The following is a 17,293-nucleotide window of genomic DNA, read 5'->3' as shown; positions in this document are numbered from 1 at the left end:
GGAATATTAATGCTCCTCTTTGATTTTAAACAATATTTACTTTCTCTAAACACTTGTCCTTCAATTTTGTGATGTTTTGAAGTACAGTTATCTAAGTTTTTAATTTAGTAACATCTAAGAAGGTCTTTTATAAATTTTTCCATCGCTCTATAGGCTTACAAAGTCTTCTTTTGGAGGATGAAACCTAATTGTTACATATTTACTTTCTGGTATTTTTCATTCTTCCTTGTGCAGCGGTGCCCAAACTTTTTGGCACCAGGACCAATTTCACAGAAGACAATTTTTCCACAGATGGAGGTGGGGAGTGGGAGCGGGGATGGTTTCATCAGGCATTATATTCTCATAAGGAGTGTGTGACCTAGATCCCTCGAGTGCAGTTCACAATACTCCTATGAGAAATGAATGCTGCCACTGATCTGACAGGAAGCGGAGCTCAGACAATAATGCTCATGGCTGCTTGCCTCCTGCTGCGTGGCTCAGTTCCTAACAGGCCACACACAGTGGCCCAAGGGTTGGGGAGCCCTGTTCTTGTGGATCCACTTTTCACCTGGTGTCATGTATCTTCAGCCTCAGGAACTTCCATTAGCATTTTTTGCTATGCAGGTCTCCTAGCAATGAATTCCTTCAACTTTCATCTGGGAAAAAAAAAAGTTATTTCACTTTCACTTTTTATGGATATTTTTGCTGAATACAGAACTCCAGGTTGATATCTTTATCCTTTCAGGACTTTAAATAGGTTATTACATTGTCTTCTGGCCTCCATTGTTTCTGACAAGTCATCTTTCCTGATATTTTAATTCCCCTGTATAGAATGTGTCTTTTTTTCCTTTGCTTGCATTCAACATTGTTTTCTATCTTAGATGTTCAGCAGTTTGATAAAGATGTGCCTAGATGTGGTTTTCCTTACATCTGTCCTGCTTGGGGTTCAACTGAACTTGTTGAATCAATCTCAATCTCTCTCTCTCTCTCTCTCTCTCTCTCTCTCTCCCCCCTCCCTCCCCACTCCTGGAATTCTAATTATTTGTATGTTAGTTTGATTTCTGTCCCTGGAGCAACTGAGGCACTATTCTTTTTTGTAATCTTTTTTTCTTCATTTGGTAGACTGGCAAATTTTCATCGATTTATCTTCAACTTCATCAACTTTTTCTTCTGTCGTCTCTAATCTGCTGTTAAATCCATCCAGTGAAATTTTCATTTTAGATACTGTACTTTTGGGTTCTATAATATCTCATTGTTCTTTTTTTATAGTTTCCATTTCTCTGATGAGATTACCCAGTCACTAAGATATTTCCCCCTTTAAGTCCTTAAAATATTGCAGTTGCTATAGTCTGTCTGCTAATTGTAGGGTCTGCTACCTATTTTTGAGGGGGTCTTGACATGGAATGAACCATATTTTCCTCCTTATTTACATGTCTAGTAATTGCTTATTATAAACTGAATATTGTGGATATGTTATAGAGGCTCTGTAGTCTCTTATCTTCTCCTGAAGTGTGAGGACTTTTATTATACTGGGCAGTTAAGTCACTGGCTAGTCAACATGAACTTCTGAAAGCTTGGTTTTATGCTCTTTTAGAGTAGATCTGTGGAAAGCACTTATGTGTACCAATCCCTTCTATCTCGGTGGGAATCAAACAAATTCCGTCACCCCTGCAAAAGCCATCAGCTAAAATCTCTACTTAGTTTTTTCTGCCTGCCAGCTGTTCTTTTCCACTGAACTCCTTGGAATCTCCCAAGCACAGTTCTAGGGGATATCTAGGCATCTGAAGGGAGTTTACCCACAGATTTTTGGGCTACTTACCATAACTCCCTCCTTTCTGGGATTTATCCTATTTTTGGCCACTTAACTCCTTCCCCTGATACTTCAAGCCAGTAAGACTTCGACTTTCTGTTTGACTTTCAGCTGCCCTACACTACATAGACTATTCTTTAGGGGGAAAGATGTATAAATTTTTTAAGGAAAACATCTGGCAGTTTTCCAAAGGATATCTTCATCTAGGCTTTGAGATACAGTATTCTTGAATCTGTATACGATGCTGTCACAGGGAATTTTAGCCTACTTATGCATCCACGATCTCCACAATATAACTGCTTACCAGACTGCTTTATAAAAATGATCCTTTAAAAGATTTTCTTGCATTATTCAATACCTGGAACTGTAAGGTCTTCTATGAATGACTAAATCTGTTCAACTTTTTGCCTTATTTGCTCCAAGTAACCTGTGTAAGTATTAATTCATTTATTCTTTCAACAAATATATTCAGTGCCTATCATGTGCCAGATACTCTTGTAAGTGCTGGATAGTGAACAAAATAGACAAGGTCCCTGTTCTGTGGAACTTTCATTCTAGTACATTTAAGCATTGAACAGATACTTCAGATGTCTTCTCCAAAGAGTAACATGCATAACTTTGCAAGGATCTAAATTTTAATGAAGTATCTCCTTCTTTTCTAAGCATAATTTTAAAGAAAAAAAATTGATTTTTATTTGGGCATATATGGTAGTCCCATAATTGAAGCCAGTATTTATTAAAATCCACTTTAAAGCTTTCTTCCTAATAGAGTTTAGATACTTTTGACAGCACTTTATTTTTCATAGTTACAATGGTTTTCTAATACCTGAACATTCTGGTAGACAATTTAAGTTGCACAAAAGAAATCACTATTTATCTAACCAAATGATCTAGTATAGAGAATATTCATTTTGCTCACTGGGCATAACTTTAGGAACCAATATTAGCAGATAAAAGGTGGGGAAATCCTCAACCCTAGACTCACTATTTCGGATCTGCTCAGCCTCTGGTGCTACATAAAGGTTCCTAAGGCAATGAAAAAAGGAAGTATCTGTCTTTGTGTAGCATTTACTATATGTAGTGTTGCAAACACCACCTCAAATTTAAATAGCTGTATTCAAATTTAAATACAGCTATGTACAATTTAACGTAGTAGCTGACCACCAAAAAATAGATAATTATCATAAGCCATCCTTTGATCAGACCACAACTTTAAGTGATCTACTAGAAATGATGTATTTCTACCCAAGCAATTTTGGCCCAAAGAGAGTTTTTATAAATCTGAATCATATCATTAAGAGAGGTGTGAGACATTAAACTAGATTCTCATATATCGCTTTCTCTTAACAGAGATAAATCACTGAAGTTCATTATAATGAAGTTTGCTATTACTCAAAAATCTCATTTAAATGTTACTTTTAAGTTATGTCATTCATCATCTATGCTTACTTATGAGTCTTGCTTAAGAACCTCAAATTTAGAGATGTCATTATTTTCCTCTAATAAATTGATTCCCCAATATAACTACCAAATTCAGATACCAAGCAGCAATGCATTCTCTGGGCATTATTCTTTTTTTTTTTTTCTTTTCTTTTTTGAGACAGAGTCTCACTCTGTCGCCCGAGCTAGAGTGCAGTGGTGCGATCTCAGCTCACTGCAACCTCCGCCTCCCAATTTCAAGTGATTCTCGTGCCTCAGTCTCCCTAGTAGCTGGGACTACAGGCACGTGCCACTATGCCTGGCTAATTCTTGTATTTTTAGTAGAGACGGGGTTTCACCATGTTGGCCAGGCTGGTCTCCAACTCCTGGCCTCAAGTGATTTTCCCACCTCAGCCTCCCTAAGCGCTGGAATTACAGGCGTAAGCCACTGCACCCAGCCTCTGGGCATTATTCTTACTGCCCAGGTAATAGTATTTATTAAACATCTCTTTCTACAGCCTTTAATAGTTTAATACTAAAAATATAACAAGCACAATACATTTTTAGAAAAAAATTAAAATGCTTAAAAATAACAGTTAATGCATGGACTGGCTTCCGAGAAATCCATGAAATCTCAAAGTGTATGTTAAACTGTGAATATATGTATATTCTAGTCACAGGATACATCCACAGCTTTCAACACATTCTCCAAGGAATCTAAAGTACAATGAAAGGTTAACTGTTAACACTAAGATGTCAGATTTAACTTGCCAGTAAAAGTTAACAGTTTCTGTAAATCCTTCTACTCTTGCGAATTTATATTATTAGTACAACATTCACAGCTGTACCAATTATAAGCTCAGTTAGAAAATACTTCTATTCCATTAGAAGCATTCCAGTTGAAGTTGCAACTCTTTCCACAAGAGTTAAGTTTTTGGAAAGGTTAAAAAACAACTCTCATCCCTAAACAAAGTCTCCGATTCATCACACAAGAATAAACATTATGTGGATAGATGGCCTAGAGTAACCCATCACATGTATTGAAAACAAAAATCATATAAAGGTTAATCAATATTGTATATTCAAAGGACAGGTGACCATAAATATGTCCATAAAGATATAATGCTATTGTGTCATCTTTACTTAAAATGGCAATTACCACCAAAAAAATTTTCAAGCTGATTATTCCTTATGAGGTAAGTCAATTAATAATCTATTTAAAATGTATTAATAACAGACACGAAGAGGTTAAGACATTTAATGCCCAATGCGAAAGAAAGCAATGGTACTAGACATACAATCTAATTATCTTTCAATTATTTCAATGTGTCCTTAGAAGTGTGAGCACATAATATACAGATCTAAGGAAACCTAGGTTCTATGATCCCTACCAAGTGGTTTTATGCTTTTTGTTCAGAAAGGCCCTCTCTGTATCATCTGTAAAATGGGGAAAATACTATTGTCAAGAGATGCTGTTATATGCTTATCTGCTTCATTTTCCTCCTGAGCACAAAGCAGGGCTACATTTTCCCATTCCACTTATGGCTAGGTGTGGCCATGTTATTAGTCCTGGCCAATGCAATCTGAGTATAATAATGTATGCCCTTTCAAGGACTGACCTCTAAATCATCCCTGAAAACAACCTTCAAGCTCTCTTTCTCTTCACAAAATGGCTGGCTGAATGGAGTAATTCTAGTGGGTGACTATAAGCAGAACTTAGAGGACACAAGATGAGTCACAAGATGGAAAGAATCTGGATACCTGAGTACTCCACATGGTTTTTTGTGTGAGAAATAAATTGTTATTGTGTTCCACCATGAGATTTTGGGTTTTCTGTTACAGACAAAATCACCTATCTTACCCACCTTAAAGTTGGAAAATATAATGAGGTAACAAAATTCAGATTAGCTTGGAGGGAAAGTTTTTTTAAATGCTATACAAATATGGGGTAGTGATAGAGTACATTTTATTGAGTGAGTAAAGCATGCTCTTTGGAGTCAGTATATCCTGAGTTCAAGTTCAGCCTCTGAAACTTACATTAACTATGTGACATTGAGTTAGATTACTAAGACTCAGTTTCTTCAATTGTAAAATGGGAATTACAGTACCTATAGTCCATAAAGATTAAATAAAATAACACATCAAGATTTCAGTAAAGGGTATGGTACATATAAATCACTTAAATATTATCTGTAAGTATACTCATCTGAGAAGATAGCACAAATATATCTAAATTTACCATGTATTGGGTAAAAAAAAACTTATCACACATTAGGTTACAAATAAAAACAAATGCTTGCCTCTGAAATGGCTTCCCTAATGTAATCAGAATAGCCACTTGGAAGTTTGGAATACATTATTAAAGTACACGAATTTCTCAAAGGTAAATATAAATGCACAGCTAGTACAAACTTACCTCAAGTGGTCTAATATTAAAATGGAATAAATATTTTAATTCAACTACTTATAAATGCGGAGATGGGGCTAATACAACTTATAATCAGTGTAGGCAAGTATCAGTTTCCAACAAGTTCTTTAGAAAGTAAACACTTATCAAGACCCAGATATACTCTCTTGGGTTCTAGCCTTAAGATAGTTTCTATAATCTCTCAGAAACAGAAACTCAAAGTTCAGAATAAGCTATTCCCATAAGCCACAAAGCCTCCCAAAAGAGGTATTTTTTAAACAGCTTCACAATCACGCACCTGCCACATTTACCTGTTTAAGCCTATATCTGATTGGGAGAAGAACAAAATGGTGCTTTGTGGTTTTAATAATACTCATTACAAGTAATATTCATTACTCAAGTCATTACAAAAAGTAAGCTGCTGCAAAAAGGAATAAAGCATTACTCATTCAATTTCCCTGGTAAAAAACATTTTGGTTAGCTTATTCCAGGCCTTCTTTGACAAGAAGAGCAAACAATACAGCATTAGGGAAACCACAGGAAAAGCAGAGTGCAAAATGCCAGGTATGATCAAGTGTCCAGAGACATGTAAGTTTTTAAATAGGTTTTAAAAAGATACCTAGCTGTCAAAAATTTCCTTCAATTGGTTAAAACAGACATTGCTGAAGAGAAACTAATTTGAATGCTGCATATCCAAAGGAAAACAGACACATTTTGCTTACTGTGTCTCTTGGTTCTCAACAGAAGGGAAACACTGACCTAGTATTAGATCTTAACCAAGTTTGTCTATGTTTTTGAATTTTAACTTCCACATTCAAAAACTAAGGTGATTAAGACCAGATAACGTCTAGGGTCCCTTAGTTTCAAAAGACTATGATGATAATATACAAATATATAGGCAATTTTAATACACAGAATACTCTAGGTTAAGTAGATGATTACAATCGTCTAGGATAAACAAATAATTGTTGTTTCTGTTCTTTACAAAATGTCTCCAAATTCTCCCAAGTATTAGTACACTCTTCTTAGTAAATTCAGTGTCAAAGTGAATTTTACCAAGTCTCATGGTTAATCTGATTCTACTATTCGGACAATTAGAAGTATTAAGTGTTTGGACCAGGTGCAGTGGCTGGCTCACGCCTGTAATCCCAGCAGTTTGGGAGACCAAGGTGGGCAGATCACCTGAGGTAAGTAGTTCAACACCAGCCTGGCCAACATGGTGAAACACTGTCTCTACTAGAAATACAAAATTAGCTGGGTGTGGTGGTACATGCCTGTAATCCCAGCTACTTGCGAGGCTGAGGCAGAAGAATTGCTTGAACCCGGGAGGCGGAGGTGAAGTAAGCCAAGACTGTGCCATTGCAATCCAGCCTGGGTGACAAGAGCAAAACTGTCTCAAAAAGAAAAAAAAAGTATTAAGTGTTTGGACTAATCTTATCCTAACCACTTTCTCTGGATACCCCTCAACTCCACACAAATTATTGATTAACAGTAGCATCCCATCTCTCCAATTCTGGAAGCTCATTTGTCTCTTTCTCCTAAAGGACACCATGAGTAAGGGGGAGGGAAGACCTCTGGTTAGCTAAATCATTGTGTGTGCATATAATTGTATGATATACGTACAAAAGAGATAGAGTGTAATCTGTAAGAGGTGTTTGGGAGAGATCTATTTTCTTCAAACTAAAAGTAATTCTCAGATGGAATACTATCTCTTGGGAACCAAGAGGCACAATAAGCAAAATGTGTCTGTTTCCCTTTGGGTATATAGTATTCAAATTAGCTTCTCTTTATACAAGTCTCCTCAAAATGAGATTAAAAACTCATGTACAAAGGAAATATTATTAACTGTATAAGGAAAGAAAAGGGAGTATTTTCTAAAGACAGAAAAATCTAGGTAATAATTACACAGCAGGTAAACAATTATAAAGGTTTATCTCTGTTATGGTTTTCTTATTGAGAATTCAAAAGCAATAAAATCAGCTGGGCATGGTGGCTCATGCTTGTAATCCCAGCCCTTTGGGAGGACAAGGCAGGCAGATTACTTGAGCTTAGGAGTTCAAGAGCAGCCTGGGCATCACGGTGAAACCCCTTTCTACAAAAACTACACAAATCAGCTGGGTGTGGCGGTGCACACCTGTAGTCCCAGCTACTTGGGAGGTTGAGGTGGCACGGTTGCTTGAACCCAGGAATTCCAGGCTGCAGTGAGCTATGATCACACCAAGGCATTCCACCCTGGGTGACACAGTGAGACCCTGTCTCTGAAAAAAATGAAATACAAAAGAATTAAAAAATAAAATACAAAAGCAACATAATTAGTTTAACTACAATTCTAAAACAGACTATTAAATTAGATGTATCAGATATTTAACTAGTCAACTCCTGGGAGACAGTAATCCAAAGACTAATTTGAAAAAGTAGCCATCAAAAGACAGAGTGGGTCTTTAAGTAAGTCAAGAAGATACAGAGTGAAAAGGCTACAAATTCTGGACCTATTTCACACACACGAAAAAACTAGCCATGTAAAAGTCCATGCTTACTTGCTCTTCTCAAGAGGCTGCACCAATTTTATGTGTCTGTGAAACCTATCTTTCTAGTGACACTAGCATTCTAATCTAACCTATTTTGTAAGTGAGAAAACTGAAGCTTAGAGCTACTAGGTTCGATGTACCACCACTAGTCACACGAGGCTATTTAATTTAAAATTAAATTTTAGTTCCTCAGTTGTGCTAGTCACATTTCAAATGCTCTACAACCATAGGCTATTGGCTACCATACTGGACTGAACAGGTCTAGAACATTTCCTTCACCACAGAAAGTTCTACCACACAGCACTGGTCTAGAGATGTGACTTACCCACACAGCTAAAGTGGCAGAGCTAAAGGCTCAGTGTTCCTACTATCTTACTGCCTAGACTAGGCCTTCATTAATCACCTGGTATTCAAATTACCACATCACCCTCTTTGTTAAAGTCTGCTTACAAATTTCCACTGGTTTCCCCGAGATGAAGAATAAATTTCAAGCTTCCTGTGGCATTAAAAGCCCTCCACAGTCCAACCTCAGTTTCTCACTGTTCTACATAAAAACCCCACACTTTAGTCAACTGACCTATTTGTTAAATATCTTAACAAAACATACATAGTTTCACCTCTATGAATTTTCCTAAGCCTTTGTCTCTGCCTAGAGTATTCTTTTCCATCTTCTGTGCTAGTCCTACTCCTCTTTCAAGGCCCAACTCCTATCTTATCTCCACAATCATTCTAGGTCAGTAACTATAAATAACCATTACTAAAAGTTACTCCATGCTCTTATATACAAGTTTACAATTTTCTAAATATCGTCTAAATATTTTAATATTCTTCTCTACTAAAAGGTGGGGAAAAAGTTTGGCAGAAGAAAGGAGATCAGTGTCTGTGTGGTGCTGATTACTATTTTAAACAGGATGATCAGAGTCTCATTGAAAGGGTGGCATTTAGCACAGACCTAAAGGAGGTAAAGGAGGTGTTAGCTATGTGGAAATCTGGGGAAAGAGCATCCAAGGCACAGAACAGCCACTGCAAAGGCCCTAAGGGAGGAATGGGTCTGGTATGCTCAAGGAACAGCCAGGAGGCCCTAATATCACTGAAAATAAATGAGCAAGGCAAAGACTATCTGAGATGCATGAGAATGCCAGGTTGTGTGGGGTTAAGGCCACTGTAAGGACTTTGGCTTTTATTTTAAGTGAGACAGGGAAACTTAAGGGGTTTCTAAAGTGACAGAGATAGTTTACAATCTAAGAGTTTAAAAGGATCATTCTGGTATTGTGAACAGATAGAGGTATCAAGGATGGAGCATGGAGAACAGTTTAAAGACTATGGAAGTAATCTATGAGAAAGATGACAACAGCACATCAGTGAAGGTGTTGAGGACATGTTTTGATACATGTTTTGAAGGTAGAACTGTAAGGACTTCCTGATGGATTACAAGAGGATTTGGCCTGATTAACCAGAAGGCTGAAACTGCTATCAACTGAAATGGGGAAGGCTATGAAACACAAGTTTCAAGAGGGAGTCAAGACCAGAAGTTCATTTTTAGACATTTATATTTGAGATATCTCTTATACCTAGGTAGAGATGTATATCCAAACACCCGTTTGATAAGCCTAGAGTTTAGGAAAATAGTAAAGCCTAGAGCTGTAAATTTTGGAGTTCCTGTTATTTGGATGGTATGTAAAATCACAAACACAGACGAAATCACCAAAAAGTAAATACTAAAGAGTAGGGAATGAGGCCTGTAGCATTTTAACATTAAGATGTAGGGGAGAAGAGGCAAATCCAGTAAAGGAGACAAAAAGGTGGAAGGCGGATCATGGAGGAATTACACCTTAAAGAAGACAAACCCTGTTGGTCTATCCTACTAGTGTTTTACTCATTCCCCTCCTCCACGTCAACTACATCTTAAAAAGCATACAAAGAGCAAAGAAGGAGCAAGTTAGGAGAGAGAGAAAGAAATGATACAAGCAAAAATAACAAAATGCATCTTACAAGATATAATCGATTCCTGTTGAGACTGGAGGGTATTAAAACACTTCCTCTGATATTTCTCAGAATTAGAATTCTAACGAAAGGGCTGTTTAGTCTCTGACCATCACAGCACATGATATAAAACAACAATAATTAGAGATTTTTGGTTTACTGAAGACTTTGACTGTATATTAGTTTCCTGTGGCTGCTGTAACAAACTACCACAAACTGATTGGCTTAAGACAATGGACATTTCTCTTACAGTTCTGGAGGCCAGAAGTCCAAAACCCAGCAGTGCCATGCTCCTACTGGGACTCGAGGGGAGAATATGTTCTCTGACTCTTCCAGCTTCTGGTGACTATAAGCATTCCTTGGTTTGCAGTTACATCACTCCAATCTCTGCCTCCATGAGCACATTGCTTCCTTCTTTTCTGCGTGTCTTCTCTGTAATTTGTCTACTTTTCCCTTACAAAGACACTTGTCACTTGATTTTGAGGTTACCTGGATAATTCAGGATGATCTTATTCAAGATCTTAATTACATCTGCAAACCCCTTCTTCCAAATAACATTTGTAGATTCTGGGGATTAGGATGTGAACATATCTTTTGGGGGGCTACCATGCAACGCACTACAATATGGTTCTGGAAATTTTTGCTAAGGACATCACTAAGGTATGCTGTATTTATGCAAAAATCTAAAGGATATTTAACTTATGTGCATAATTTAAACAATGGGCCAGGTGCAGTGGCTCATTCCTGTAATCCCAGCACTTTGGAAGGCTGACATGGGCAGATCACTTGAGTCCAGGAGTTCGAAATCAGCCTTGCCAATATGGCAAACCTTGTCTCTTGTAAAAAAAAAATACAAAACGATTAGCTGGGTGTGGTGGCAGGTGCCTGTAATCCCAGCTACTGGCAGGCTGAGGAATGCGAATCGCTTCAACCTGGGAGGCGGAGGGTGCAGTAAGCCAAGATTGTGTCACTGCACTCCAGCCTGGGTGACAGAGCGAAACTCTGTCTCCAAAAGAAAAGTTTTTATTTACTTATTTATTTTTAAGACAGAGTTTTGCTCATCAACCTGCCTGGAGTCCAATGTCGCAATCTCGGCTCACTATAACCTCCACCTCTCAGGTTCAAGCGATTCTCCTGCCTCAGCCTCCCAAGTAGCTGGAATTGCAGTGCCCACCACCACACCCAGGTAAATTTTATTTTGTTTTTAGTAGAGACAGAGTTTCACCATGTTGGCCAAGCTGGTCTCCAACTCCTAACCTCAGGTGATCCACCCACCTTGGCCTCCCAAAGTGCTGGGATTACAAGCATGAGTCACCATGCCTGGCAAAAGTTGGTTTTATATTAAAGGGTATGGCTATAAGGAGAAATCTATTTGATATGGTTATATATACAACCAGAAGTCTCAACTGCTTACCAGGTAACCACTGCCACCCTTGGTTTGCATAAAAGAATTACAGTCATTGTGCTATAGACATCATATACCCTGAGATAATAGGCTTTTCTAAATGGTTATTTTATTTTCCCCACTTACCCACTCACACTACTTACCAGTTCCCATCCCCACTTTCCAAAGGACCTTATTTCATGATTCTGATTTAAGGATGCCTATATAAAAAGTCCCATTTATTCCATACAAAAACTGAAAAACAGATTTGTTCAGGCAATATTAAATAGATGAGAGATTTAAAATCTGGTGCTCAAACCAACCTAGTCGTCTCTCTTGATTCTATTTAAGAGCATCTTGTATTGATTTATTGTTACTGATTCCAGTGTGGGAGGTAACAGTACATTCTACATGCACTAGTCTCATGGGAACTTCTATCCTGTTTTTTACACTGAGCCTTGCTCTGACTAGTTACTAATAATCAGAGGATCTCTTTTATAACAGTATTGTCTGAGTAGCCCAGAGTGTTTCAAAGGCATAATTAACTTATACAATCCAATGAAATAGATGATGAACATCCTTCCTTATCTTATTTTAGAGATGGTGTCTCGCTCTGTCACCCAGGCTGGAGTACAGTGGCACAATCTCAGCTCACTGCAACCTCTGCCTCCCAAGTTCAAGTGATTCTCCTGCCTCAGCCTCCCTAGTAGCTGGGATGACAGGTGCCTGCCACCAAGTCCGGCTAATTTTTGTATTTTTTAGTAGAGGCAGAGTTTCATCACATTGGTCAGGCTAGTCCTGCCTGCCCTCAGATGATCTGCCTGCCTCAGCTTCTCAAACTGCTGGGATTACAGGATTATATACGGGGAAAGACAGTAACGCACAAAGTCATTTTTGGGGGAGATGTAAAACTGAGAGAAGACAGGTAGCCTGACTTTCAATCCAACTCAGTAACTCCAATTTGAAGGTGTATGCAACTCTGTATTTGGCCTCAAAAGACACAACAATCAGTTAGAAAAAGACTACAAAAAGACAAAGAAGTTCTGCAGAAAGAAACATGTCATACAAAATGCCCCTAGAGCTACGCTGTCCAATACAAATAAAAGTATGTAAAGTCACTCTATGAAAACTAATTTTGCCTGTTTCCTTTTACTTCTTTAATGTGGCACTAGAAAATTTTAAATTATATTTGTGGCTCACATTGTCCATTCTATTGGACAACACTGCTGAAGAGATAGTTATAAAATAAATACCTTAGATTGTAGATACTTTAATTCTATTAGCAAATACTTACTCTACATCTTTTACTGTCAGGCTTATGCTAAGTGCTGAGATTTGAAGAGTGAACAAAGAAAATGGTCCCTGTCATCACAGAGCTTGCATTATCTCCTATACTTCTGCACATTTCACATAGTCCCATTTGTGATTATGCATTAGAATAACTTAATTTAGGATATCTTACCATTTTCAGGGGCAAATGCCATACTTGACTTAGAAATCACAAAATATAAGTCAATAGATTTATGCTAGAGTTAATTTTTCTGATATAATATTTATATTAATATGCTATATAATATTTATCTGGAAGCCTAATATCATCACATTCCCAAAAGCTTCTTCTGGTTTCTTGCTCCTTCCCTTTAACAACTCTGGCTCCCTCCTTATGGCTCACTTCTACCAGAGTCTCTTCAACTGGCAATCTGCCTGCTATTCAAATCATAAGGACTATTTTTACCCTCAGGGGTCTCCCCAACAGGACAGAAGTTAAAAATGCTAAGTATACATAATTTTATGGGGCCAACTCCAGTTTTTTGGACCAAAGACTCAGTTTCGAAGTTTCTTTTGGGCATAAACAAGCTAACGTGATTTCCGAGCAGGATTTTGTTTCAGAATTCACTGCACAAACTTATCTGAGACTTAAAACAACGGATCACTTCTGTCATATTGAGAGTTTCATGTAACAACACCTTCCCAAATAGGACATCTAAAACAAATTAACACTAATTCTTTAGTAAATGATTTATAAAATAAAATACTAGATAACATCAATCGGATAAGACTATATAATGGTTTTAAGGCTAATGGCATAACTTTCAAAAAAATGTTACCAATAAAAATAATTCTTCAGGTGTTAATGACAGTGATAAAGAGAGCAACACAAGCAAAACCTACTTTATCAAAAAGTGTTACTTTTTTCCACTTTGATACATAAAGTATCACTGACATATGATAGCTTTTGAGAAACAAATGAAATACACAAGTTTTAAACACCCTAAGTGATTTCAACCCAAAGTGATTTCAACCTATTTGGTTGAAGCCTGCCACCATCTGAAATACAGGTATGTTTAGCAAGGAAATATTATCCCTTAGTCTTAAGATGTGCAGGTATGGTCAAGTAAATGAATTGTTTCAATGTTAGGCATCTTCTGTCTGCTAACAAAGAACTGGCATGACTTACAAAATTCATAATTACTCCTAGTTGGAGAAAAAAATTTCGGAAGAAAAATTTAGCTATTCTCTGAAAATAGTAAGATGAACATTTTGATAAATAGCTTTTAAGCTGAAGTACTACTCCATATACAATCATAGGTCCTTTCAGACAATGTAAATTAAACTACCATTTTGCTATGATATGCTAGTTTGCCAAATACAATGCAATATGCAATCAAATATAAATTTAGAAATTCAACTTTACTTTGGGCTTTTGCCCAAGGTGGCCTAATTTTTATCTTGGTGAAGAATGTTAAAAGAGCATGAGCTTATTAGTTCAGTACAAAACCAGCCTGCATTTGACGGTCAGTTTTCACTTGTTAATGACATTAGAGAAACGAATAACAATTCCCTAAGATTTCCTATATAACCTGAGTACAGATGATATAAGTGAGCAATTCAGATGTAAATATTAATATAACAAAATTTATCTCCAGCTTACTCTGTGCTCAGCACTTGACTAGGAACTTTTACATGTTATCACAAATATTTTGCCTTCTTTTCCCTACTTGGAAATTTCAGAAAACTATGTATCTCAACCATCTGTGTCCTGCAGATTAAAAACGACAACAACAACAAACTATGTGTGTTGGAGAAGGGGGAGAAATAATTTGAAACCAAAAAATTTCTATATAAATCTAAATAAGTGTTCAAGATATAAACTGCTGCAACAGGAACAACAAAAAAAAAACCGTGGGGGGCAGGGGGTGTCAGAACCTTGCATAATATACAAGTGATTATTTCAAATAGTTAAAACAAAAAGTTTGCTTTTAATTACTCATATTTAATACTAAACAACCCCATAACAAATAGTATCCTTCAATCCAACCCCATTAAAATAGAAGTGACCCAAGTGTCTTACATCCTCAACTGCAAACATACCGCTTTACGACTTCACTTACATTCCAATTTGGGAAGTGCATTTACTTTCCACCAAGATGTTAAATATTTTATTTATTCATCCATGTTCTTGAATGAAGTATCTTTAAAAATACGAATCTTAGCGCCTCTCATATATTAAGTAGAAAATAATAGTTTTAGTCAAGCAAAATACATCAAAAACTCAAGAAATCACCAATTTTTTAAAAAAATCCCAACACTGGTTGACAGTATGGACAGTTTTTTACATTAAGTCTACTGATCAACTGAGGGATCTCTTAAATGAGAAAACAAAATTTCCAGTGGCCACTATTTGGATACTAAGAATTGAGTTGTGCTTCAACTCCTAAAATAATGTTGCAGTTTTAAAAATTAATCTTACTGGAATCTCCTGGAAGCTGAGATAGTGAAAAAAATACACTAACATTAGTTGCCAACTGTAATTTTTTCCTCAAAAAGACACCTTGCGATGACATTAAAATATTTTTCCATGGACACGTAAAATTTAAACTTCAGTTAAATTCCATACAGTAATTTTAAAAAAGAGAACATTAACCAGGGCATTAAACTAACAAATTTTAAAAGTGTTTTTTAGCACAATTTGGTTTATTAAGTCCCAAGGCTTAATTCTAAATCTTTACCATGGAACTGTAGCAAGGAAAGAACATTTGAAAATACGATCATCGCCATTTTCTAAATAGAGAAGTATTTACATTTTAACTCAATTCAGATAGTTCAGTGTTAAATAAGCATCAACAGGTAAATACGGTAATGGCTTGCATTATAAACAGAAGTGGTAAAATGTGTATGAAAAGGGGTAATGGCAAAACTGAAAATAAAACTTAGGTAAACCGTCAGACTTCAACCAACCAAAAGTGTCAATGAATCTATGTTAAAATAAGAAAAGATACAAAAAACAATAAAAAGATAGCCATGTTCTTAAAAAAAAGTGGAATGTAAAGATCACAATTTAAGGCAACCAATCAAAGGAAAGGACTGCTTTAAGCCTCCACTGTTTACTAACACTTAAAATTAGCATTTCCAGCCAACACTTAGGTTTGAAAATTGCAGCGGCACTTAAACGCTGTCTTTTCTAACGTCACCCCAACAGAACATTCTGCAACACTGTGGACAGTAAACATTAAGCAGAGTAAAGCATCGTTCGTGTATTTATCTCTCCAAGGGCCAATGGGAAAAAATTAAACCTTTCTCTCTCCCATATATAGCCTTAACCACTCTCTTCTCTCTTTTTATTTACTGCCCTTGTCGCGGGGTTAATGAACCCTGAACTTCTTTTTCTTCTTCCCATTAATGGAAATGGGAAAAAAAGAGCAACTGCAGAGTGGAACTCAGATAGGAAAAACTGAAAATTCAAAGTAGTAGCATTACTTGCTGGGCGAGGGCTGGGAACACCCTAAAGGCTTAGCATGAGGAGACAATCCCGGAAGACCCCCGTTAACACATACTTCAGTCCAAGGCTACACCGTTTTGGTGTGTTGTGTAATTTTTGCTTTTGAAGGAGGTGGTAGCAGTCCCAAACGAACCTTCCCCGGAACACAGCTCCCCTCCCTAGGGCCCCTGGCAGCACGGCTTGCGGGGCGATGTCCCGGCTCCGAATTTGCAGCGAGGCCCGGAAATCGGTCCCGTTAGAGCCGATTTCACCCGTCAGGAATGCGTTCCGCCCCCGCCGCCTCCCCGCGGCAGTCGCCTTTGGGTCTCCCCTGCTTCAGGGGTAGCAGACAGCTCGAGGGGAGCGCCGCCTCGGCCCGTCACAATATCGCCGGGCCGGCCGCCGGCCGCACAGGCACTCGGGCCAGGAGGACAGGGCTTGGGGCTGATCCCACGCTCCGCCTCGGCCCCCGAGGCCCAGGAGGCGCCCGCGCCTGGGCCGGGTAGGGGACCCGGAGCTGCCCGAGGCCTGACCCCCGAAGCCGGCCACGGCCCCGGACCCACGCTGGACACTGGAGGGGGGCGCTTTTCCCACGGGACTTCCGAATCGATTTCTGTCCCGGGGAGGGGCGCGAGGGCTGCGGCCCGGCCAGAGCTCCCTGGGTCGTAAGCGAGAGCCGCCCCTGCTCTCCCGCTCCGGGGCGCAAGCTCCTCCGGGTGCCCGCCCGTACCTTTAACTCCTCAGAGAGCGTGCAGCGCAGAGCGGCAGGCGAGTAGGCCCATCTCCCAGCAGCCGCGACAGCAGCCTGAGGAAGCGCGGGGGAGGGTCCCTCCGATGCGCCGAGGCGCCTCTCAACCGGGGCGGAGACGACTTAGGGGAGGGGTCCCGACGGCCGCTTTCCCGAACTCCTCCTCCGCAGTTGCGGCTCGACGGCTGCTCCCGGGAACCTGCGCCGCAACTACCACCTCCCCCTCCCGCAGTCCCCGCTTTCCCCGCCTCCTCCTCCCACTTCTTCCTCCCGCCC

General features: G+C 38.6%; 1 protein-coding gene across 1 annotated transcript in view; it reads right to left on the bottom strand.

Annotated features, from left to right (window-relative positions):
* Positions 1-17,293, bottom strand: part of RNF19A (ring finger protein 19A, RBR E3 ubiquitin protein ligase) — a 54,369-nt gene extending 37,076 nt beyond the window's left edge. The window contains exon 1 of the mRNA XM_017859445.1: positions 17,000-17,293. The gene's annotated coding sequence lies outside the window, so the exon portion shown is untranslated. The remainder of the gene's footprint in view (positions 1-16,999) is intronic.

Source organism: Rhinopithecus bieti, unplaced genomic scaffold (assembly GCF_001698545.2).
Source record: "Rhinopithecus bieti isolate Rb0 unplaced genomic scaffold, ASM169854v2 scaffold_47952, whole genome shotgun sequence".
In the NCBI taxonomy this organism is placed as follows: domain Eukaryota; kingdom Metazoa; phylum Chordata; class Mammalia; order Primates; family Cercopithecidae; genus Rhinopithecus; species Rhinopithecus bieti.
This window is presented reverse-complemented; position numbering and strand designations above follow the sequence as displayed.